We start from the raw sequence: 25,400 nt of genomic DNA on the forward strand, positions 1-25,400 counted from the left end.
ATATCATCATAGGCTAGTGATTTTCAACAGTCAAATTCATCACAAACTATGAGCTCTTCAAATTTTTTTTTTTTTCAAAAATCGGATAAATTCTCTCAATGACTGGCTAAGTCCTCTCCCCCATACTTAAAATCGTACTTGTCCCCAATGTAAGTAAAAACGCAAAAATAAATAAAAACAAAAAAAACAAAAATAAAATAAAAGAAACAAAAGAGAATACCCCCCTTGGGTTGCCTCCCAAGCAGTGCTTGATTTTCAGTCTTCAGCTTGACCCTCAGAAGCACTCCTCAAAGAGTGGCTGACGCCCAAAGTAAGAGTCATATGAAATCACAAATGGGTCTTTGTTCCATGTGCCCTCAAGCTTGGCTATATGTAAACAGTTAAAGCTCGTCACCGCAGCAACACTCCGTAACGGCTGGTAAACATGGGAAGAGAACGTCTCGGTGGGCTCTTGGAAGCCAACATCTTTTGAAACTGGTACTGATGAATAGGAAGGATTTTGGGGATGTGTGTATGATAATACTATCGATGAGTTCAAATCGATAGACTCTTGAATTCCGTCATCCTCAAACTCGAGTGGCAAAATATTTCCATCATACCCTATTTCTTCCATAACATCTTCTAACTACGGTTCAATAAGAAGAGAAGACTCAAACGCCTCTAAATCTTCAGCATGATTTGATTTGCACTCCCAATCCTGGTTCTCTGAGTCATCATCATCGAACCAAATGGGGTTGGTCACTGCTTGAGTATCTTGCCCCACTTCCTGTTCTTGGTGTTCATGGACGATTGATCTCTTGATATTCTCTATGTGCTCCACAAGGTGACATCTAGAATTTTTTAGATCTTCTATAGCTTCCTCAGTCGATGCCACAAGCTTGCTCATAATATCCTCTAGCGGATGTAAGACCAATTTAAAACAACTTCCCTCCTCCTTTTGAAGCACGAATGGTTGGTCTGTAAAATCCGGGTGTGTAAGATCCCAATACCGGTAATAGTCAAATTCTGTCATATCATCCAACGGATGCATCAAACTATCATCATCTTGGCAAAATAATGAACTACCGGCTGTGAAAGCTCCTTCAATTACCCTTCTTCGTGTCACTTAATCCAAACCATCAAGAAACAATGTAAGGGAAGAATAGTTAAAAAAACTCATGATACCGGAAGATGGTTGCTAAGTCCTTGAATCTCTTCCATGCTACCTAGAAAGGCTCTACGTGTTGCTGGATAAAACTTGTGAATACTTGTCGATTTGACATCTCAAAGTATTACACCACAACAAATCTTGCAAAAACAGGAAAAAAAACGGTGAAAAAAATAAATAAAAACAAAAACACAAATAAATTAAACGCCTTCCCTGGCAACGATGCCAAAATTTGGTAGCGCTTAGTCATGTCGCGCCCAAATTAACCCAACTAAGATTAACTAAATAAACATGTGGTAGCGAGAGTAGGGATCGTTCCCACGAGGAAAGTGAAATTTATTTGTGTTATTAAAAATACTAGAAATAAATAAAAGGGGATTTTAGATTTTTGAATTAACTACTATGCAAAAATTAAAATAAAGAAGATCAATAAATTAACGAGACTTGGTATTGGTCGACTACACCCTTAAAATCATTCACTCGATCATCAATTCTCTAAACATAATTAATTTTCATTGAATATTCACCATTGAAAATCTAATTCTTGTTCTACCTTAATCTTAGTTAATTAGACACCAGCGTTCTAGATTAACCCTTACCAATAAATCAACCCAAATACCAGCGATCTAGATTTAAATCTAAGGTAGCATTGATATGAGTGAAACTGATGAATCTAGACAACACATGCACCAGCAGATGTATTTAGCCTAGTCAATTGTTGTTCCTACGATTTAACAAATTCAACAACAAAAAATTTTAAACGCAGTTGCTTCACAACTTAGATGATTCAAACAATTACCGATTTGAATTCTAATTAGCGGTAGATTGTACGAAAGAATTATCAGGTCATCAATCTAATAATCAAACACAAAAGCATGAAATAAACCAGAACAATTCTTGATACTCGATAAAAATCAAACATTGAAAATCAAAATCTCACAAAGTGAATAAAATCAAGGGTTTCGTCTTCCTTAACCAAGTACAAAAACTAAATGAATTAAAACTAAGAACAAGGAAGATAAAACCTAGCCGCCAGATTTTGTTTTCCTGTAGCTGTCTCCAATATCTGCGTTATGATCCGATCTGATGATCCCCCTCTCTTTTGCGTCTAAAAATCCTATTTATATGGTCTTGAAAGCCCACGAAATAAAGACCGCAAAATAAGAGTTTTGAAATCCCGAAATTTTATTTTTTTCGTGCGCACGATATCTCGCTCGATCGGTAAAGATTGACCGATCGAGCAAGAATAATTTTGACAACCTTCTGTTTTCACAATTCTTGGCACCGATCGATTGGTTAAACTTTCCGGATCGAGCGAACAGCTTTTTCCCCAACAAGCAGCTATTTTGAAAAATTCATAGCCGGAGATATATAACCGTCGGATTGAGCTAAAATTTGGAAAGCTGCTTCAAACCATCTTGAACTTCATTCTGAACAGTGGTGATCGGATTTAGATTTTTCTTTTATTAAAAATGATTTTCTGACCATTGCTGCTTCGTAATTCGTCTCTTATCTCGCTCTTTCCTTGCATTCTTTAGCTCCATTCTTCTATCTTCCTATATCAAATCACATACAATGATTAGGAACTATAAAATGAATTTAATCAATCAAAATACACCTAATCATCACAAAATAACTCAATCAAACATAGGAAAATACCATCACATTACTGCTCCGTAATTCATTCTTTAAAAATCTATTTTCCTACCAAATTAACGCGGAGAGTGAAATTCACACACATGCAATAAAACACATAAAAACACACATAAAACTATATGAATTTACACAAAATAGACATAAAAATAACACGAAATAATGCACACAAAATGCACTTGTCAACTCCCCCATATTTAAATTTTGCTCGCCCTCGAGCAAGACAAATAATGCAACAAACACACAACAAACAACAAAAGAAGAAAAATTCATGGGAATTAGCCTCAGAGAAGTTCCATGACAACTTAAAAACACGAATTCTCTCCACCGTTATTAATACACCTTCGGTTTAGCGCAAACGTGAGTGTGTGCGATGTCACTTCAGTTACATGAAACTTAGACAGAATTCGTTTCAAGAATTTTTAATGACCTATGAAATATTAGTGCAAGTTTCACTCTCAAGTGTCCATTTCTTCCAATTACCTCTAACAAACACACCTTCCTCGAGATTATTTTTACGCACCGTTGTTGCGATATTTTGTGTCCGCAAGTGAACGGTATCAAGTTTTAATAAAGTGATGAATCAAGTATCATTTCCATGAGAAGTAAAATGAAAATATTCAGTATTTGTAATTAAAATAGTCCTAATTTTATTTAGAAAATCAAATTTCAAAAGGTTTGCAGAAAATTTAAATTAACAGATGATTTTATAGCACGCACACAACTCTCAAAGAAATATCAATCAGATGAAAAATGGTCTAGAGGTTTAGTTTTCACCTGGTTTTGACAACAATCACTCCTAATTAACTTATTTTCATGAATTCCTTTCAATTAGTAACCAAGAACACTTGTGTATTATTCCCTCTCCCGAGTGCCGAATAATATGTATCAACTACAGTTCAATTCTAATATCCCTATTAAGAAATTACTTGTAGCGATATATGTAAAACAATGTTATTCTAAAGGCTCTGTTACAATTATACACTCTCCCGAGTTATATAAACAATTAACAGTGCTATTTCTATTGGTCCTATTCAAAATCGCCTCTATCGAGTGCCAGATTTCAAATAAATATTACAATTCAATTATTGATCAAGTAATTGAAAAGACATTCAATTCTAAAAACACAATTAATCTAGAGAAACTCAATTCAAAAAAATCAAAAACTCATGACAGTGTCTACACCAAGTTTCATCCGACCTCTAGACTCTAAAAATTTAGTTCATAATTGAATTTAAATAAACACAAAATATGTTTATAAATTTCAACATCAAATCAATAAATATATAATTCAAAAGAAGAAAACAAATCCGTAGTCGGTCTTCTGTGTCCAGTTGATCGACGTTCGTCTTTGCTGATTGATGTTCCTCACTCCAAGATCACGTTCAAGCTCTCCAAATTATATCTAATGTATGTGGCGGCTGATAGCCCTCCTCTAGGGTCAGAAACTATCTTTTATATGGCCTCCAAAAAGCCCAAATTCCAGCCCAAAATCACATTTCCAAATATTTCCAAACTCTGTAATATTTCCAATTTTCCGCAGTAGCGCAGATGCACAAGAACTCATGCGCATATGCGCTTCCTTTTCTTCACAGCTGCGCTTCCTTATTTTCTTCTTAAGCGCAGATGTGCTCTCACATAAGCGGAGATGCGCTTAATGACTTTCTCAAATCTTGAAATCTCTGGAATTTTGCACAGACTTCCTTCACTTTAAGCGCAGCTGCGCTTCACCATTCTCATTGGCACAGACTTGCTCTTCTTTCAATTCCTCTGTTCTTCTTCTTCTGTCATTTTTCTCTACTTTTCTTATTTTCTTCAACCACTCACAAAGATTCCTACATGCACACAAACAACAACTATACCGCATAAATCCGCTCGAAACAAAGCAATCTACAATTAAAATCATAAACAGATTAAGTGCATAAAATGCACTTATCAACCGTCGGATTTTACACCCGACTTTCTTAAGCCCCATTAATTACCCGCAAACTTAGCTATAACTGTGATAGGATTAAAATTTCAATCCCCTCGTCTATAGCCCGGATGGAGCATCAACCTCATTGAATCCGCAGACTTAGCCTTGGACGTGGTAATTAGGATTTCAATTCCTCGTCCATGACCCGGATGGAGTTGAGTTTTTCAAAACTAAAATTTTTTCTATCAATTTTTTTTCTTCAAAAATTTTGGTGCGCCCAAGATCATAAGTGCAATGTTAAAGATTCATCAAAAATCACAGAACACAGTTAAAATCCAAAAAACACTTATTGTCGTGCAATGATCAAACAGACAAAAACTTCATCAAATCTTTCTTTACAATTCACTGGTATAACATAAGGGCTTAAAAATATTCACGAGTCAAACTACAGTTAAATATAGTGACCCTTACCTGAATCACCTACTAAACAGAACTTAGGCATGCAATTTACTTATTTAAATGGATATCAGAATAAACTGCGGAAACCATAAACAATATACAATCCCAAAGCAAGGAATCTATAAATACCCAAATATTATACAACCATATCGAACAACTGTATTAATCAAAATAACAACAGAATAAAACCTAGGCGAAGCTCCAGCTGACCAACCACTGCCTAGCTTCTCTTGGATCCACCCGCCTCATCCAATCGCAAACCTGCCCCATGGAATAGGGTGTCCAGAAACACAGAGTACGAGACGTGATCATAAAACGCTCAGCACGAGAGTATGAGTATACATGCATGCAAAGTGAACTCCCTATAAACTCGAGGTCAAGGATCAGATAACAGAGACAGACCGGGCCCTGGTATGTAGCACTCTGTGCCGTCGCTTTAGGAGGTGGCTCCCATACCATAATACCAGTGGATATGTCGGACTCAAATCGATGGAAGTCCAACCACTAACAGGATAGGGAAAAACCCAACTAACAGACATCTCGAAGGAGATAGCTCAGTATGCAAATGAATGCAGCATAAATCAATGACATATAAACCATGCAGTCACATAATACATGCATACTTAGTCAGGATATCTCGAACAGTACTTTCGTACCTCAAATCAGTGCAAGCTCTACCAACTCTAGGTCCACGCCTATAGTCTGCTCTACACTGCCAAATGATACTACTATCATTATAGCGCTCTAAAAGCCTTAACTAAGCTATTGCATACTCCTAAATATTTATAGGAAGCAAAAGTATACCTTCGTCCGTCGTTAGCCCTTTGATGTCGATGCCTCCAGAACTTGGGCACAACTCCGCTACGACTATCGAACGCCTCGACGACTCCCGGGTCAAGCCTAGGAAGGCTAGAACAACTCGAATACGACTAGAGTAGAGAGGAAATCCAGAATTGGCAATTGAAAATGAATTCTCGGCCTTTTATTTATAGACAACGATCGGAGCCTCCGATCCTCGATCGGAACGTCCGAACCTCGATCGGAATGTCCAATCCTGCCATCGGAGCTTCCGAAGATCCTGATCTGCCACGTGTCAAAATATCACTTGATGACTTTGGATAGGGGTGATCGGAGCTTCCGATCCAACCACACGTCATGCCTGACGTAATACCATCGGAGCTTCCGATCCTGTTCGGAGCTTCCGAACTCACCTTCGGAGCTTCCGAACTCTTCCCAAGTAATTATGATTAATTCCTTAATTACTAATTTTGGTTACGGGCTACTACATTCTCCCCCACTTAAGATATTTTGTCCTCGAAATCAGATCTTAAGTAATGAATGTAATACAGAAATCAGAAACATACTTTATTCAAATCAAACGTTTACAGAGTTTGCAACTGAATACAACTTAAGAATGAAATCAAAACAACTCAGGATGGTCTTCACGCATCCTGTCCTCAAGCTCCCAAGTAGCTTCCTCAGTGCCTCGGCGCTGCCACTGAACTAAAACCAAAGGAATGACTTTGTTTCGCAAAACCTTATCCTTATAATTCAGGATACGAATAGGTTTCTCAACATAAGTCAAATCTTTGCTTACCTGAACCTTAGACCGCTGCAGAATATGAGACTCATCCGCCACATACCGTCGCAACAGAGATACGTGGAACACGTCGTGAATATTGGAAAGATGCGGTGGCAAAGCTAGTCGATAAGCCAAATCGCCAATGCTCTCAAAGATCTCAAACGGACCGATAAATCTGGGAGACAACTTGCCCTTAAGGCCAAATCTGAGAATCTTGCAAAAATGTGAAACTCTCAGAAACACTTTCTCCCCGACATCGAACTGCAAAGGCCTATGCTTGGTATTAGCATAGCTAGCCTGACGATCCTGTGCAGTCTTAATCCGTTTCTTGATCAGATCAACAATGTCTATCGCCTGTTGGATAAACTTCAGTCCCTCAGCCTGTCTCTCCCCCACTTCTTCTCAGAAGAGTGGAGTACGACAACGTCGCCCGTACAACGCCTCAAAAGGTGTCATCCCAATGCTAGTATGATAGCTGTTGTTGTACGCGAACTCGATCAATGGCAAATGATCCTGCCAGGCTGAACCAAAATCCATGACGCACGCTCTAAGCATATCCTCCAAAGTACGGATAGTGCGCTCTGACTGACCATCAGTCTCCGGATGATAGGCAGTACTCAAACTAAGAGTAGTACCCATCGCACGCTGAACACTCCTCCAGAATCTAGAAGTAAACCTGGGGTCCCGATCACTGACAATGCTCACAGGCACTCCATAAAGTCAAACGATTTCCTGAATGTACAACCGAGCCATACGTTCCACATTGTACTCCCGGCTATAGTCAATGAAATGCGCTGAATTGGTGAGTCGGTCCACCACAACCCAGATAGCATCACAGTTCCTCGGGGATACTGGCAAATGGGTTACAAAATCCATTGTGATAAGCTCCCATTTCCATTCAGGAATAGGCAGACTGTGAAGCAATCCTCCAGGTCGTCGGTGCTCTGCCTTGACTTGTTGACACACCAAACATCTCAAAACAAACTGATAAACACTGCGTTTCATTCCCTTCCACCAGAAACGAGTACGTAGATCCTTGTACATCTTGTTGCTCCCAGGATGAATACTCAACTTAGTGCGATGCGCCTGAGACAAAATCTCCTCTCGCAACTCTTCATCCTGAGGAATCACAAGCCTACCAGACAAACACAGAAAGCCATCTGACTGATAGTGAAATCCAGACGAGCAACCCTCGTTAGCTAGATGAGCTAAATGTTGGGTCTTCGAATCAGACATCTGAGCATCTCGAATCCGTGAATACAACGCTGGCTCAGATAATATCGCAAACATCTGGATACTCTGCATACCTTTATTATGCTTAAAGGTATATCCTGAAGTACAAAAGTCACTGATCGCACTAGACATCGAACAAGTCTGAAGTGCAGATAGTCGCAGCTTGCGACTCAAAGCATCAGCGGTGAGATTAGCAACTTTTGGATGGTACTTAATCTCGCAATCATAGTCCTTAAGCAAGTCCATCCAACGTCTCTGCCTCATGTTCAACTCCGCCTGAGTGAACAAATACTTGAGACTCTTATGGTCGGTGAAGATCTCAAATTTCTCGCCATACAGATAATGACGCCAGATCTTCAAAGCAAACACAATGGCTGCTAACTCCAAATCATGGACTGGGTAGTTGTCCTCGTGAAGCTTCAGCTGTCTAGAAGCGTATGCGAGCACATGCCCATTCTGAGTCTGGACACAACCTAACCCCTGAAGAGAAGCATCAGTGTATACCACATACCCTTCAGATCCTGACGGTAATGCCAACACTGGTGCAGAAGTCAACCGCCGTCGAAGCTCACAGAAGTTCTCCTCACACTCGGAGGACCACTCGAAATCCACACCCTTGCGAGTAAGCTGCGTCAAAGGTCGAGCTAACTGAGAGAAGTTCAAAATGAAGCGATGATAATATCCTGCTAGACCCAGAAAACTACGGATCTCAGCAACTGTCGTCGGATACGACCAATTAAGCACTGCCTCAATCTTGCTTGGATCAACAGAAATCCCCTCCCTGGATATGATATGGCCAAGAAAGACCACTCAATCCATCCAGAACTCACACTTGCTTAGCTTGGCGTACAACTGCTAATCTCGAAGAGTCTGCAGTACCAAACGCAAGTGAGAAACATGCTCTTCCGTATTACACGAATACACCAAGATGTCGTCAATGAAAACCACGACAAACTTGTCTAAATACTCCTTGAAAACACGGTTCATCAGATCCATGAACATAGCCGGCGCATTAGTCAAACCAAATGGCATTACTAGGAACTCGTAATGCCCATAGCGAGTACGGAATGCAGTCTTGGCTACGTCCTGATCACGGACTCTCAACTGATGATACCCAGATCTCAAGTAAATCTTGGAGTAAACTGAAGTTCCCTGCAGCTGATCAAACAAGTCATCAATACGAGGCAATGGATACTTGTTCTTCACAGTGACTCGATCTGCCGATAGTCAATGCACAACCGCATAGACCCATCCTTCTTCTTCACGAAGAGAACAGGAGCTCCCCAAGGAGATACACTAAGACGAATGTACCCCTTGTCCAAAAGATCCTGTAGCTGATTCTTCAATTCACGCATCTCTGACAAAGTCAGACGATACGGTGCTCGAGAAATAGGCGAAGTACCCGGCATCAACTCTATGCCAAACTCGACTTCCCTAGCAGGAGGAAAACCCAGAATCTCATTAGGAAAAACATCTGGAAATTCATCCACGACTGGAATGCTCTCTATCCCAATGCTCTCAGCGGAAAAATCAACTGCATAGATAAGGTAGCCTTCCCCGCCAGACTTTAGAGCTCGACAGGCTCTCAAAGCTGATACCAAAGGCATCGGGGGTCGCGCTCCCTCTCCATAGAAAAACTAGCTCTCACACCCTTCCGGATGAAAGCGTACTAATTTCTGATAGCAGTCCACTGAAACTCGATAGGTAGTCAGCATGTCTATTCCCAGAATGCAATCAAAGTCGTTCATCGCCAGGACCATGAGATTTACTAACAGAATGTTCCCTTCGAACTCTAAAGGGCAACCCATCACTAGACGCTTAGCCAAAGCAGATTGGCCCGTCGGAGTAGAAACAGACATCACTACGTCTAGTGCAATGCATGGTAAATTATGCCTCTTAACAAAATGTGCAGAAATGAAGGAATGAGATGCACCAGTGTCAATAAGTACAAGAGCAGGTATACCATAAAGCAGAAATGTACCTGCGATGACTTTCTCATTCTCCTCCACTGCCTGATCATGCCTCAAGGCAAACACCTGGCCAGAAGCTCGTGGCCTCAAATGAGAACTCCCAGCAGGCTGTCCCTGCGTCCTCTGCTAAACGGTAGCCTGAGAACCAGATCCTGAACCAGAACCAGAACCTCCTCCCCCAGATAGTGGACAATCCCTCTGGATATGACCAGTTTCTCCACAACGGAAACAAGCTCCAGAAGCTCTATGGCAACGGTCGGTCAGATGGTTCTTCCCATAGTGATCACACTTGTCCTTCCTACCAAAACGGACAACACCAGCAGTGCCAGAGGAAAAAGAAGTAGATCCAGACTTCTTGAAAGATTGGGCACGGGGACCCAAAGAACTAGCAGGTCTCGACTGAGAGAAAGACCTGTTCCGTCGAATGCTGTCCTCTGCCTGGTGACAACGGCTCACCAAACCCTCATAGGACATGTCGTCGCCAACCGCCACACGGTCATGGATCTCAGGGTTAAGGCCCTGAAGTAACAGATTATACTTCATCCCAGAGTTGTCAGCAATCTTGGGGCAATAGGATAGTAGATCAAAGAACTTCTGGTGATACTCATCAATAGACATGGCTCCCTGTCACAGACTGAGTAGCTCGCGCGCCTTCGACTGACGGAGTGCAGGAGGAAAATACAGCTTCTGAAAAGCTGTGCGGAACTCGGCCCAGGTGGCCACTCCTCTCGCCGCAACAAAAGGTGCAGAAGTAAACCTCCACCACCTGCGCGAACGTCAATCCAGAAGATAACCCATTGTCTCCATCTTCTGTTCCTCGGTGCATTGGAAAGTCTAAAAAGTCGTCTCCATGCGGTCTAACCAGTTCTCCGCATCCTTCGGAGACTCACGTCCAACCAAGGGCTTAGGCCCTGTCTGCAAGAATCGACGTATACTGAAACGGTCCTCATATCGATGACGATGGCGGCGTTCCCGATGAGGCTCCCGGTCGGCATCACCCCAACGCCCACCAATACTGCCATGAGAACTCTGGTCGTCACGATCTGCCATCTACAAAATTAACCTAACGGTTATCTTATGTAGAATCTAAATCCCAAGAATACTTTGCATGCTCTGATACCATAAATGTAGTGACCCTTACCTGGATCACCTACTAAACAGAACTTAGGCATGCAATTAACTTATTTAAACGGATATTAGAATAAACTGCGAAAACCATAAACAATATACAATCCCAAAGCAAGTAATCTGTAAATACCCAAATATTATACAACCATATCGAACAGCTGTATTAATCCAAATAACAACAGAATAAAACCTAGGCAAAGCTTCAGCTTACCAACCACTGTCTAGCCCCTCTTGGATCCACCCGCCTCATCCAATTGCAAACCTGCCCCATGGAATAGGGTGTCCAGAAACACAGAGTATGAGACGTGAACATAAAACGCTCAGCACGAGAGTATGAGTATACATGCATGCAAAGTGAACTCCCTATAAACTCAAGGTCAAGGATCAGATAACAGAGACAGACCGGGCCCTGGTATGTAGCACGCTGTGCCGTCGCTTCAGGAGGTGGCTCCCATATCATAATACCAGTGGATATGCACCCAAATCGATGGAAGTCCAACCACTAACAGGATATGGAAAAACCCTACTAACAGAAATCTCGAAGGAGATAGCTCAGTATGCAAATGAATGCAGCATAAATCAATGACATATAAACCATGCAGTCACATAATACATGCATACTCAGTCAGGATATCTCGAACAGTACTTTCGTACCTCAAATCAGTGCAAGCTCTACTAACTCTAGGTCCACGCCTATAGTCTGCTCTACACTGCCAAATGATACAACTATCATTATAGCGCTCTAAAAGCCTTAACTAAGCTATTGCATACTCCTAAATATTTATAGGAAGCAAAAGCTATACCTTCGTCCGTCATTAGCCCTTTGATGTTGATGCCTCCAGAACTTGGGCACAACTCCGCTACGACTATCAAACGCCTCGATGACTCCCGGGTCAAGCCTAGGAAGGCTAGAACAACTCGAATACGACTAGAGTAGAGAGGAAATCCGGAATTGGCAATTGAAAATGAATTCTCGGCCTTCTATTTATAGACAACGATCGGAGCCTCCGATCCTCGATCGGAACGTCCGAACCTCGATCGGAATGTCCGATCCTGCCATCGGAGCTTCCAAAGATTTTGATCTGCCACGTGTCAAAATATCACTTGATGACTTCGGATAGGGGTGATCGGAGCTTCCGATCCAACCACACGTCATGCCTGACGTAATACCATCGGAGCTTCCGATCCTGCATCGGAGCTTCCGATCCTGTTCGAAACATCCTAACTCACCTTCGGAGCTTCCGAAATCTTCCCAAGTAATTATGATTAATTCCTTAATTACTGATTTTGGTTACGGGCTAATATAGTTTCTCATGTCAAGTCAAGAGCAAAAGCAAAAGATTTTTTTTCCCACAAAAATCATAACTTCATATCATCATCGACTCTCATTCATTATCCTACTCAACACACATGCAAACAATAACAAAACTGACACGAACTATATGCAAACAAACTAAAACATGACAAATGCAACACAAACGCAACACAAATAAAAACATAAAAACCAGACTACCCCCCATGCTTATACAAAGAATTGCCCTCAATGCCTTAGAAACAATGAACAAAATGCAGAAACAAACAAACAAATGCAAAACAAAATGAAATACAATGAAAACATAAATAACACTCCCCTGGTTTTAGATTCGTCCTCTTTCTCCGGCTATAGAACTCCAACAGCAACTTTATTTAACAGGGCAACATACTGCACATATAAAGGAGATGTGTGAGGACATGGAGTACAAAATATAACAAAAAGAAAAAGAAAAATAAAAATTAAAGAAAAGAGAACACTGGGTTGCCTCGCAGTCAGCGCTAAATTTATATTCTATAACTAGACTATATAGTAGCAACCATCAAAGAGCGGCTGCCTCCCATAGTAGGAATCATACGACTCTACGTATAGGTCTTGATTTCCTATGCCATCAAGACTGACATAATATTGGCACGGTAAGCTCATCGGTCCAACAATACTCTTCAAGAACTGCTTATTATGGAAGGAGACTCCGAATCTAGGCTGAAGCTCATGGAGGCTGCAATATTGTGGAGTTGGCTTCAATGGAAAGAATCGATCTTCTAGTGGTGCACATTTGAGGATCATTGACGAGGTCAAATCCTTCGCCTTGTATATTTCTTCCTCCTCCACTGTCACTTTTGGCTCATCTTTGCAAGAAGATTCCTCAAAAAATATTTCCTCATGCTCTGGCTCAATTACTTCATTCTCTTGACAGATCTCAGAACATGGTTCTATAAAGATCTTAATATGTTCATCCAAAAGACTCAAAGAGCTGATGTGGCTTTTTAAGAACTTATTTATCTCTGTCTGATGTCGCACAATGTTCTCCAACTGAGCCACATGATCTTCAAAATGCCCGATAAACCCTTTCTTGATACTCCAGTGGTTGGTTCACAAAATTTTTGTGGTTGAATTCTGGATATTGGTGACTCCAACCCTGCAGTGAAGGATCAAAATTCCAATGGTAGTCGAAATCTGCCATATCATTTAACAAGTGCATAGAACTGTCGTGATCTCTGTGAAACAAGTGACTGCCAGTGGCCAAAGCTCCATAATCCACTCAACTTCTTGTTGTCTCATCCAAACCACCATAAAAAATCTGAGTTAGCGTGTATTCTGACAAATCATGGTATCGAAATCTGTTTGTCAAATCATTGAATCTCCCTCAAGTAGAATGACTCCGAGTTTTGTTGGCCAAACCTTGTGAACACCTGTCGATGATCCATCTCCAAGCACCTCACAAGTACAATAAAATTAATAATAATTAATTAATAAATAAAAATAATAAAATTTCTAGTCTCAAGAAAATAATCTATCATAATATTAACTAAACAGTTCCCGACAACGACGCCAAAAAACTTGACCGCTAAATTCGATATCAACTAGCAAGTGCACTAGGTCAAGTAATAGTAAGTTGACAGTTAGTCCAAGTATCGATCTCACTGATACTGTAGTCAATTATCTAAAATTAATTATTTAGCTTAATGTAGACAAAAATAATAAAGAGGTTTTAGATTGAATAAAAATAAGAATTTAAAATAAGAACTGCTTAAGAAATAAGAATTAAAATAGTTGAAAGGAAAATTTAATTAAAATGAGAAAACCAAGACACACACAAATACCAAACAAATTATGCAAACAAGTGGCAAATCTAGGATCCAGATTTAATCTTAAATAATGGCGAATTCTCCTAATTTACTTAACAGTTTATGTCTAGAACAGTTATACCTATTCAAATATTGATGGATTAATTTTCATAATTCTAATCAAATTCAAATGCAATAGGAATCATGAGAATTCAGTTTTCACCTAAAGCCGCATAATGAAACCGAATACTATTTCTAGTCGGTTTTACCATATGTCAATTATTGGAGTGATCAAAATCAATTCATCCTCTGTCGACTCAGAATCAATTAACAAGCAAGCAAACAATTGATCAGATTATTCACAAGAACATTATATAAATCCAACAATCAATAATTTGAAGAAAAATATAAAAATCTCAAATCAAAATCCACATGTTCGACATAAAATTGTTCGGCCCAATTCGACGTCTTGGTTGAATAAAAATACTCAATAATGGAAAAAAATATTCAAACAAAAGTTAAGAAACTAAAGAAGAAAAGAAGAAAAACTATGATGGAGCGTCTTCAATCTCCACGCCTGTAGCCGTCGCCTCTGTCTGCAGTCTGGAACTTCTGGAACCCTCAAAAATATGTTATATCTTCTATTTATATGGTCTGAAACCCGTACCAATTAATTTCCTTACGCCACAAGGAATTTCAGACTTTTAAATCTCGCGAATTCGCACTCGACCGAGTGAAATTTTCGCTCAAGAGCGCAACAATACGTACTCCTCTGGAAATCCGGTTCGCGCTCGAGCGAAGGATTTTCCCGCTCGAGCGTCATACAATTTCTACTGCGCGCAACAATTTTGAAAAATTCATATCTCGAGTTCTAGCCGTCGGATCGAGCTAAAATTTCGACAGCAACTTCATAACATCTTGAATCCATTTGGAACGGTAGAGATTGGATTTGGATCTCTCTAAAATTAAAAATTAATTTTTGACCAAGGCTACTCCGTAATTCATTCTTCAAAAATCTATTTTCCTACAAAATTAACCCAGAGAGTAAATGCACACACATTCACTAAAACACATAAAAACATACATAAAACAATATGAATGCACACAAAATAGACATAAAAATAACACAAAATAATGCACACAAAATGTACTTATCAGATACGTTGTCCAAGTATGCGCATTTTATTCCGTACAACGTTCACTTTCGATCACATGACGAGGTTGTACATCTAGGAGATTGTGTGTTTGAAAGGAGTACCATTGAGCATAGCTAGTGATTGAAATCTGAGGTTCACCTCATGATTTTGGGGTATCTTTCAACGAGATTTCGGTACTACCTTGAGTTTAAGTATATCGTATCATCCAGAGACTGACGGTTAGTCCGAGAGGACTATTCGGACATTAGAGGATATGCTGAAGACTTCAGTGATGTATTTTGGTTTATCTTGTGAGGATCATTTGCCGATGATAGAGTTTGTGTATAACAATTGGTATAATCTCAGTATTGGCATGGTACGGTTTGAGGCTCTTTACGGTCGCTGTTGTCGGACACCTTTATTTTGGGATGGAGTAGTGTAATGACATGGTGACGGACCAGAGTTGATCCAACAGATCGTGGATAAAGTAGAGTTGATCAAGTAAAAGATCAGGATCGCGCAAGACAGATAGGTCAGCAATGCCAACAACAAGCACAGACCGTTGCATATTGAGACAGGAGAGCATTTTTTCCTGCGAGTATCACCTTTACGGAAGGTGGTGATGTTTGGCCTGAAGAGCAAGTTAGCATCATGGTTCAATTGTCCATTTGAGATACTAGAGAAATTCAAAGATTTGGCTTACTCTTTGGCGTTAGCATTGTATCTCTCTAGCATTCACAATGTGTTCCACGTGTCTTTGCTTTGTAAGTTTATTGCAGATGAGTCGCACATTCTGCATCCAATAGAGTTTTAGTTAGAACCCAATTTATCATACGTGGAGATACCGCTCATGATTATTGACAGGAAAGGAAAAGGGGTTCGGAATAAGCGCATTCCTCTAGTCATTGTTCAGTGGCAGCATCGAGGCAATGAAGAGGCGAATTGAGATTTTGGGAGAATGTAGTAGCCCGATTTTTAATTAAATTCAGGAGAATGTAGTAGCCCTATTTCTAATTAAAATAATCAACTACATGCCTAAACATGATTAAGGGGTTTATAATTGGATTTAATGAGTTGAAAATCGGATTCAAAATGATTGAAAATGGTTCCAAGGACTTCAAGTCATTGGACAGTTCAGAAGCTATGAAGAGCAGTTCGGAAGCAACATTGTACTTCAGAGGCAAAGGGTGAGTTACAAAGCTCCGAACTCAAGATCGAAAGGTCCGATCGTCTTCAGATAAGAAATTATGGTCTTTTTAATTGGTGGAATGATGTCAAATATATTGGAAGCTCCGAACCCCAGTCCAAAAGGTCCGAACTGCTTTAGAAGCAGTGTGTTGTCCAATCAGGGACACGCGTTCGGTAGCTAGAGATCGGAAGCTACGAAGTCCATTCGGAAGCTCTGATCATGGGATCGGTAGTTCCGATCATTATCTATAAATAGGGGCCAAGAGCTTCATTTGTAACTCGCCAATTCACTCATTCCGCTCTCATTTTTGTGGTTTTGGAAGGCATCCATGAGTAATCTTGAGGGCCAGTTGATAGCGAGATGCTACAGGGATCGTAGCGGAATTGTGCCTAGGTTTTGAGGTTATCTCCACCAAAGGACTAACGACCGACGCAGGTATAAGTCTATAGTCTGATTAGCTTCTATAAGTAACTATTACTCTAATTAAGGCTTTCAGTAGGCAGTAAGGGATATGGTGATTGCTTATAGGCTTGGACTAGAGTACTCGAGTGGTTAGGTTGCTTGAGTTGCTTGATTAGAGGTACGGACGTACTATCCGAGATATTCTGGTTGAGTATGAATGTTCTATGTTTGCATGGTTTATATGGCATGGATTATGTGCATATATTATGTCACGATTATTATTCTGCATACATTATCATGTTGAACCTTTACCTTGATCTTACCAAAAGTGGGGTCGCTCATACTCGAGTTATTGAGTGGATGTTTGGATTCCGTGGATATGGATCTGGTTACTTATATTCACATATTATTTCTGGTACGAGATTCACTTCCTGATGCGACGGCCCAGCATGCTACATGTCATGACGTCTCTTGTTGAGCAGAGTTTTCTAACGTGATATGTTTTCGGTATTCGTTCATTTACATAAGCATTCATAGCATGTGCATACTTATATTTTTGTACTGGGCGTTGTTAGCTCACGTCCTCGTTTTTTGGTTCTGGATACCCCATTCTACGGGACAGGGCTTAGGTTGGACGGACCGAGAGATAACGGTTATTGAGCTAAAATGGTATTGGGATTGTTCCTTGCCAAGTTTTTGTTTATGGATTTAAATAATATTATTCGATCGGGTTGTATAACGATTATCAACAGTTTATTTTAGTACCGGTTGTATTCCGCCGATGATATTGTTGAATTATTTGAGTTTTTACTGTTTTTAATTGATAATCGCGCTTTAAGATATTTATTGAATGCTTAAGCTTGGATAGTAGATGATTCTAGAGCGAGTCACTACAAAAACAAAGATCTATAGTACGAAATATCCTTATTTTATTGTAGTATGTTTCATATTTACTTAAATACATCACATGTATTTGGAAAGAAAAATTATGTATTCTGATGTGAGTGATGTATTTTTTAGTAGATATGAAAATTATTACAATAATAGAAAGTCATTTTCGTATCATAATCCTAATATTATATAAAAAAAATGGTTATGTTGGCACAAAAACAATACGTGTTGAAACAACTCGTCGTGACAAGTGTTAAATGTGCTGTTACAAAAGCTTAAGGGATGAGGTGCTTGTTAAAATTTTACAATGGAGAAGTGTGTATTTTTAATATTTCATAGGGGTTTGGTGCAAAAAACTCTTCGAAAATCATGATCGCTGTAGACGGGACTTTCGGCGAAGTAATCTTTAAATAATCTTTGAGTCCCGTCAAAATGTTCTCGATTTTTTTTTTATTTCTGTTTGTAGCCACATACACAACTTGGCTCCTCCGATTAAAGCGCACAGACGATCATTATTAATTTCTGGGTTAGTGAACGTGCTGATGGGAGAAGAGAGTCGTTCATCATCGAATCATGTTGAAACGCCTACTACTAATAAAATGCGAAAAAACTTTTATTTTTTTATAATACTATACATATACGTCCATACATATATGTATATAAAAATAACATATATTTCTTAAATAACCTGAAAAATATTAAATAAATAAATAAATCCTTAAAAATGTTTCATGCATTAATTTAAAATGATAAACAATGCTGCTGAAAAATCTCATATGCGGAATAATAATAAAATAAATCATGTTTCAAAATTCCATCATAATAGACTAAATAACTGCGATGGTCACGGGGTCCACTGCTCCGTGAACTCATACGTCCTCACCACCGGTAGGAGCTACATAAATGTCATCATGCTCACCTGCACCATATAAGCGTAGTGAGCCTAGGGGCTCAACATGTCTAATCTTTTATAACAAGGTTAAAAATAATGCATCACGTAGATACTAATACATATACATGTACATGAGCATGCATGGAAACATTTTTCATAACATAAATGCTGAATCATAAATCATAAACATAACATAACTTTCTTCATCATACATAACATAATTGAGCATGTCATAAACATAAAAACTGACTATGGTCATATCCATGAATGTGACTAATAACTGTGCCGACTGATCAGTCTAAAGAACCATCGTACGTGGCGGTGGATAAATCCACCTCTATGCTGGTAGTAAACTACCTCTGTGCCAGTGGTAAAACCACTTCTATGCCGGTAGTAGAACTACCTCTGTGTCAGTGGTAAAACCACTTCTATGCTGTCACATCACTTCAATTTCCATAAAAATATTTTTCATGCTCAATTCTTAATCATAAACACATCATAAAATATTTCATGTATGCATGCACTTAAAATATGTCCGTAATATATATTTAATTAATTTTAGTAATAAATATAATTTTACTTAAAATAGACTTCATGCATAAAAATAATTAAATATATATTTCGGACTTAGTTTATTTTCATGGGTTGGTCCAGACTGCTGATCACTCACTCTAAGCCCATTAAACTTAAATAAAATCCAATAATCATATTTTAGCCCAAATAACTTAATTAAACTTAACTTGACCTAAATAAAATATTTAAGCCCAATTACTTAACTTAAGCCCAATAAAACTCTAGACTGGCCCAAAATCCACTGACTGGCTCAAAAATTCTCATGGACTCCCAAGCCCATAAAAATCATTGTGCTAACTTAAATAAATTATTTAAGGCCCAAATAAAATTATTTGGAGGTCCAAATAATTTTATTTTTAATTAATTTGCCCAAAAACCAATTAAAACATTAAACATTTAAAAATTTAAAATACTCAAGCCCGGCCCACCTAACCCGGACCCGAAATGACTTAACCCGACCCATGACTACCTGACCCGACCCAGCACTCAACCCTAACCCATAACCCGACCCAGCAACCCCCCCCCCCAAACCCCAAACCCGATCACCCCTCTCCTTCTCTTCTCGGCTGGGCGAGCAGCAGCCATTCCATGGCTGCTGCCGCCCTGCTCCGGCTGCCCCTGGCCGGAGCACCACCTCCCATGGATAGCCCACATCCAGGGGGTTCTAACACAACAAGAATCAGACCAAAACATGGCCCAAGGAGTGAGAACGAAGCTCTGCACCAGACGCCTTCCTCCTCCTCACGTGCAGACTGAGCAGTCGCCAAACTTTCGTTCGTGCGGCTTCCTCTGACAACCAAAGACCGTGAAACCACTTCTCAATTTTAGCCAACATCTAAATCTTTTAAACCCAACAAACCACGCACAAATCCATGGCCTGAGTAAGGAGAACGACCCCTCTCTTCCCAAAGCCCTAACCTGCGCGTCTGTGTGCATCAGAAGTGAATAGCTTCGTTTCCAGCCTATGACACCCTAAAACTCTGAACAAACTCGACCCTAAGGCACCCTGGGACCCCTCTGACTCAAGCCCTTAGCCCTGGACCATACCATGCTGAAGAAAAACGTGAGCCATGCCAAGTAGACACTCAAACATGCATCAAACATCCATGAAAATGCATAATTCGAAAATATCTGATAAAAATCTGAATAAAACCCAACATGAATGGTTAATAGCTTATATGGTGTTCAAACGAAAGAATAAACATGCCTTAAACGAAGATAGATTGAGAAACGAGACAATAATCGCGTGTACGGTGCTCCGGGACGACGAACGAACCAAAGACTCCAAGAATCTATGAAGGATCGGCTATGGAGATTGCTTTCTGCTGAACGTGAGAATGGGGGTGGGAGGAGATGGGAGTTGTCGGCTGAGTGGGGTAGGGTAGGGTAGGTTTTTGTTTTAAATTTTTGTAACTAGGAATAATTTGGGATAATAACTAATATAAAATAATTAGGTAGATAATATAACATAAATATAAGATTTAAACTCTTAAAAATACCTACTAATCTGATAACTAATAACAAATCTCGTAATACTAATTTATAGTATTTTTAAAAATTAATAAAAGTCATTAAAATGACTTATTTTGGCTAAAAATCAACTCTTAAATAAATATGTAATTAAATACTAAAATTTTCTTGACAAAATACCTTAAAATAAGATTTTAAGGCTCATAAACTCATAAAATATTTTTGGCTAAGAATTTTGGTATCTCGTTCGTCCACGGTCCCGTCTACGCGATCAAAATAATAAATATTCTCAAAAATCCAAAAATACCATAATTGCGGGTTAAATTATAAAATAAATTTAAATCATGCATATAATTCACATAATAACACATAAATGTCATTTAACCCAAATATAAATTTTTAAATAATTAATTTCCCTAATTATGCATGCGAATTTACGTATTAAAATTTCCGGGTGTTACAATTCTTCCCTTAAATTGAATTTAGTCCTCGAAATTCGACTGATCAAACTCTAATAACGAAGTCTCTCAAAATTCTACTTTACTAACTCCACGATTAGTTATCTAGTTTTCAAGTTTCAATATCCCAAAGTCACGTAAATCGCAATGCATAACTAAGTATTTTTAAACTTTGATAACATAAAGTCTTAAGTCATAACATATGCTCCTGATAAATCATAATAAAACATTTAAAACTTACAGACCGGTAGTGGGATTTCTGAGCTTCACGTGGCAGATGGACACCCTCCAAGGACCGTGCTCTGATACCAATTGAAACGCCTACTACTAATAAAATGCGGAATTTTTTTTTTTTTTTTATAATACTATACATATACGCCCATACATATATGTATATAAAAATAACATATATTTCTTAAATAACCTGAAAAATATTAAATAAATAAATAAATCCTTAAAAATGTTTCATGCATCAATTTAAAATGATAAACAATGCTGCTGAAAAATCTCATATGCGGAATAATAATAAAATAAAACATGTTTCAAAATTCCATCATAATAGACTAAATAACTGCGACGGTCACGGGGTCCACTGCTCCGTGAACTCATACGTCCTCACCACCGGTAGGAGCTACATAAATGTCATCATGCTCACCTGCACCATATAATCGTAGTGAGCCTAGGGGCTCAACATGTCTAATCCTTTATAACAAGGTTAAAAATAATGCATTGCGTAGATACTAATACATATACATGTACATGAGCATGCATGGAAACATTTTTCATAACATAAATGCTGAATCATAAATCATAAACATAACATAACTTTCTTCATCATACATAACATAATTAAGCATGTCATAAACATAAAAACTGAGTATGGTCATATCCATGAATGTGACTAATAACTTTGCCGACTGATCAGTCTAAAGAACCATCGTACGTGGCGGTGGATAAATCCACCTCTATGCTGGTAGTAAACTACCTCTGTGCCAGTGGTAAAACACTTCTATGCCGGTAGTAGAACTACCTCTGTGTCAGTGGTAAAACCACTTCTATGCTGTCACATCACTTCAATTTCCATAAAAATATTTTTCATGCTCAATTCTTAATCATAAACACATCATAAAATATTTCATGTATGCATGCACTTAAAATATGTCCGTAATATATATTTAATTAATTTTAGTAATAAATATAATTTTACTTAAAATAGACTTCATGCATAAAAATAATTAAATATATATTCCGGACTTAGTTTATTTTCATGGGTTGGTCCAGACTGCTGATCACTCACTCTAAGCCCATTAAACTTAAATAAAATCTAATAATAATATTTTAGCCCAAATAACTTAATTAAACTTAACTTGACCTAAATAAAATATTTAAGCCCAATTACTTAACTTAAGCCCAATAAAACTCTAGACTGGCCCAAAATCCACTGACTGGCCCAAAAATTCTCATGGACTCCCAAGCCCATAAAAATCATTGTGCTAACTTAAATAAATTATTTAAGGCCCAAATAAAATTATTTGGAGGTCCAAATAATTTTATTTCTAATTAATTTGCCCAAAAACCAATTAAAACATTAAACATTTAAAAATTTAAAATACTCAAGCCCGGCCCACCTAACCTGGACCCGAACTGACTTAACCCGACCCATGACTAACTGACCCGACCCAGCACTCAACCCTGACCCATAACCCGACCCAGCAACCCCCCCCAAACCCCAAACCCGATCACCCCTCTCCTTCTCTTCTCGGCTGGGCGAGCAGCAGCCATTCCATGGCTGCTGCCGCCCTGCTCCGGCTGCCCCTGGCCGGAGCACCACCTCCCATGGATAGCCCACATCCAGGGGGTTCTAACACAACAAGAATCAGACCAAAACATGGCCCAAGGAGTGAGAACAAAGCTCTGCACCAGACGCCTTCCTCCTCCTCACGTGCAGACTGAGCAGTCGCCAAACTTTCGTTCGTGCGGCTTCCTCCAACAACCAAAGACCGTGAAACCACTTCTCAATTTTAGCCAACATCTAAATCTTTTAAACCCAACAAACCACGCACAAATCCATGACCTGAGTAAGGAGAACGTCCCCTCTCTTCCCAAAGCCCTAACCTGCGCGTCTGTGTGCATCAGAAGTGAATAGCTTCGTTTCCAGCCTATGACACCCTAAAACTCTGAACAAACTCGACCCTAAGGCACCCTGGGACCCCTCTGACTCGAGCCCTCAGCCCTGGACCATACCATGCTGAAGAAAAATGTGAGCCATGCCAAGTAGACACTCAAACATGCATCAAACATCCATGAAATTGCATAATTCGAAAATATCTGATAAAAATCTGAATAAAAGCCAACATGAATGGTTAATAGCTTATATGGTGTTCAAACAAAAGAATAAACATGCCTTAAACGAAGATAGATTGAGAAACGAGACAATAATCGCGTGTATGGCGCTCCGGGACGACGAACGAACCAAAAACTCCAAGAATCTATGAAGGATCGGCTATGGAGATTGCTTTCTGCTGAACGTGAGAATGGGGGTGGGAGGAGATGGGAGTTGTCGGCTGAGTGGGGTTAGGGTAGGGTAGGTTTTTGTTTTAAATTTTTGTAACTAGGAATAATTTGGGATAATAACTAATATAAAATAATTAGGTAGATAATATAACATAAATATAAGATTTTAAACTCTTAAAAATACCTACTAATCTGATAACTAATCAAAAATCCCGAAATACTAATTTATAGTATTTTTAAAAATTAATAAAAGTCATTAAAATGACTTATTTTGGCTAAAAATCAACTCTTAAATAAATATGTAATTAAATACTAAAATTTTCTTGACAAAATACCTTAAAATAAGATTTTAAGGCTCATAAACTCATAAAATATTTTTGGCTAAGAATTTTGGTATCTCGTCCGTCCACGGTCCCGTCTACGCGATCAAAATAATAAATATTCTCAAAAATCCAAAAATACCATAACTGCGGGTTAAATGATAAAATAAATTTAAATCATGCATATAATTCACATAATAACACATAAATGTCATTTAACCCAAATATAAATTTTTAAATAATTAATTTCCCTAATTATGCATGCGAATTTACGTATTAAAATTTCCGGGTGTTACACATGTAGCATAATTTCATCGTCCGATGATGAAAAACTCATGTATGTCATGAAAAATATTGAAGACTGCGTGTGTGAAAATGTGTAAACAAATTTGAGAATATATGTAAAATGAAAAAAAAAAAATGAATGTATTTATAAATTTTTTTATATAATTTGAAAGGCGAGGAAGATGCACTTCCGAACGTGCTCTAAGGCATTGCTTGGTGATTTCTTTGTAAATATGCTGTTTTATGTTATTTATAATTTTATGGGCTCCAAGCGAAAAATGAAGCGAAACGTACACGATTTTGACGGCTGTGGAATCTATTCGTTGACTAATATTATTATTATTTATTATCATTATATTATTATTTATTTTTAATTTAAATAAAATTTATGGTGGCTGTGGGGTTCGAACCCACGCGCACTTATGTGCAGAAGATCTTAAGTCTTCCCCCTTAACCACTCGGGCAAACCACCTGATTTTTATTACCGATTCAATTATTTTTTATATATAACATTTGCTTAAGGTTTCACGTGGCACCTTCAATCCTGAGCTCGCATTTCTAACGATTTCGACTTGAATTTTATCGACTTCAATCTCACATAACCAGACCATATATGAGGTGAGGCTGTCGTCTCAAATCCTCAGTACCTAAAATAATTATCGTGTAGTATATCTGATATCAAGATCTAAACTTTGAGACGAAGTATGAAATTTAAAACTCAACTGTAACGATATCTTCTCATAGCTAAAAAAAATGTCTAATTAGCACTTTCTATTCTTTTTTTCAAAATAATAATATTTGTAGAAGGTAAGTGTATTATATATTTCAAATATATAAATTAGGGAGTGTTGTTTATACTCCAAAAAGTGTTGATCACACCCTAATTTATCTTAAGTGACATATTATTAATTTAATGATAATTTATCTTATCCAATCTCATGTTTAGTTTGTCATATTATTTATCTATTTACTAAGTCTGCGTTTATTTAGTGGGATGAGATTACGTGCGGATAAATCATAATAGGACTATTAAAATGATTTTGAAGAATGTGAAATAATGATGGATAAAAAATAACATGTTTAC

General features: G+C 38.5%; 1 non-coding gene across 1 annotated transcript; it reads right to left on the bottom strand.

Moving 5' to 3' along the window:
* Window positions 1-24,705: 24,705 nt before the first annotated feature.
* Window positions 24,706-24,788, bottom strand: TRNAL-UAA (transfer RNA leucine (anticodon UAA)). The gene has a single exon. It is a non-coding gene; the product is annotated as a tRNA-Leu (tRNA).
* Between the last annotated feature and the right edge of the window lie 612 nt (window positions 24,789-25,400).

Source organism: Henckelia pumila, chromosome 1 (genome assembly GCF_033568475.1).
Source record: "Henckelia pumila isolate YLH828 chromosome 1, ASM3356847v2, whole genome shotgun sequence".
NCBI lineage: Eukaryota > Viridiplantae > Streptophyta > Magnoliopsida > Lamiales > Gesneriaceae > Henckelia > Henckelia pumila.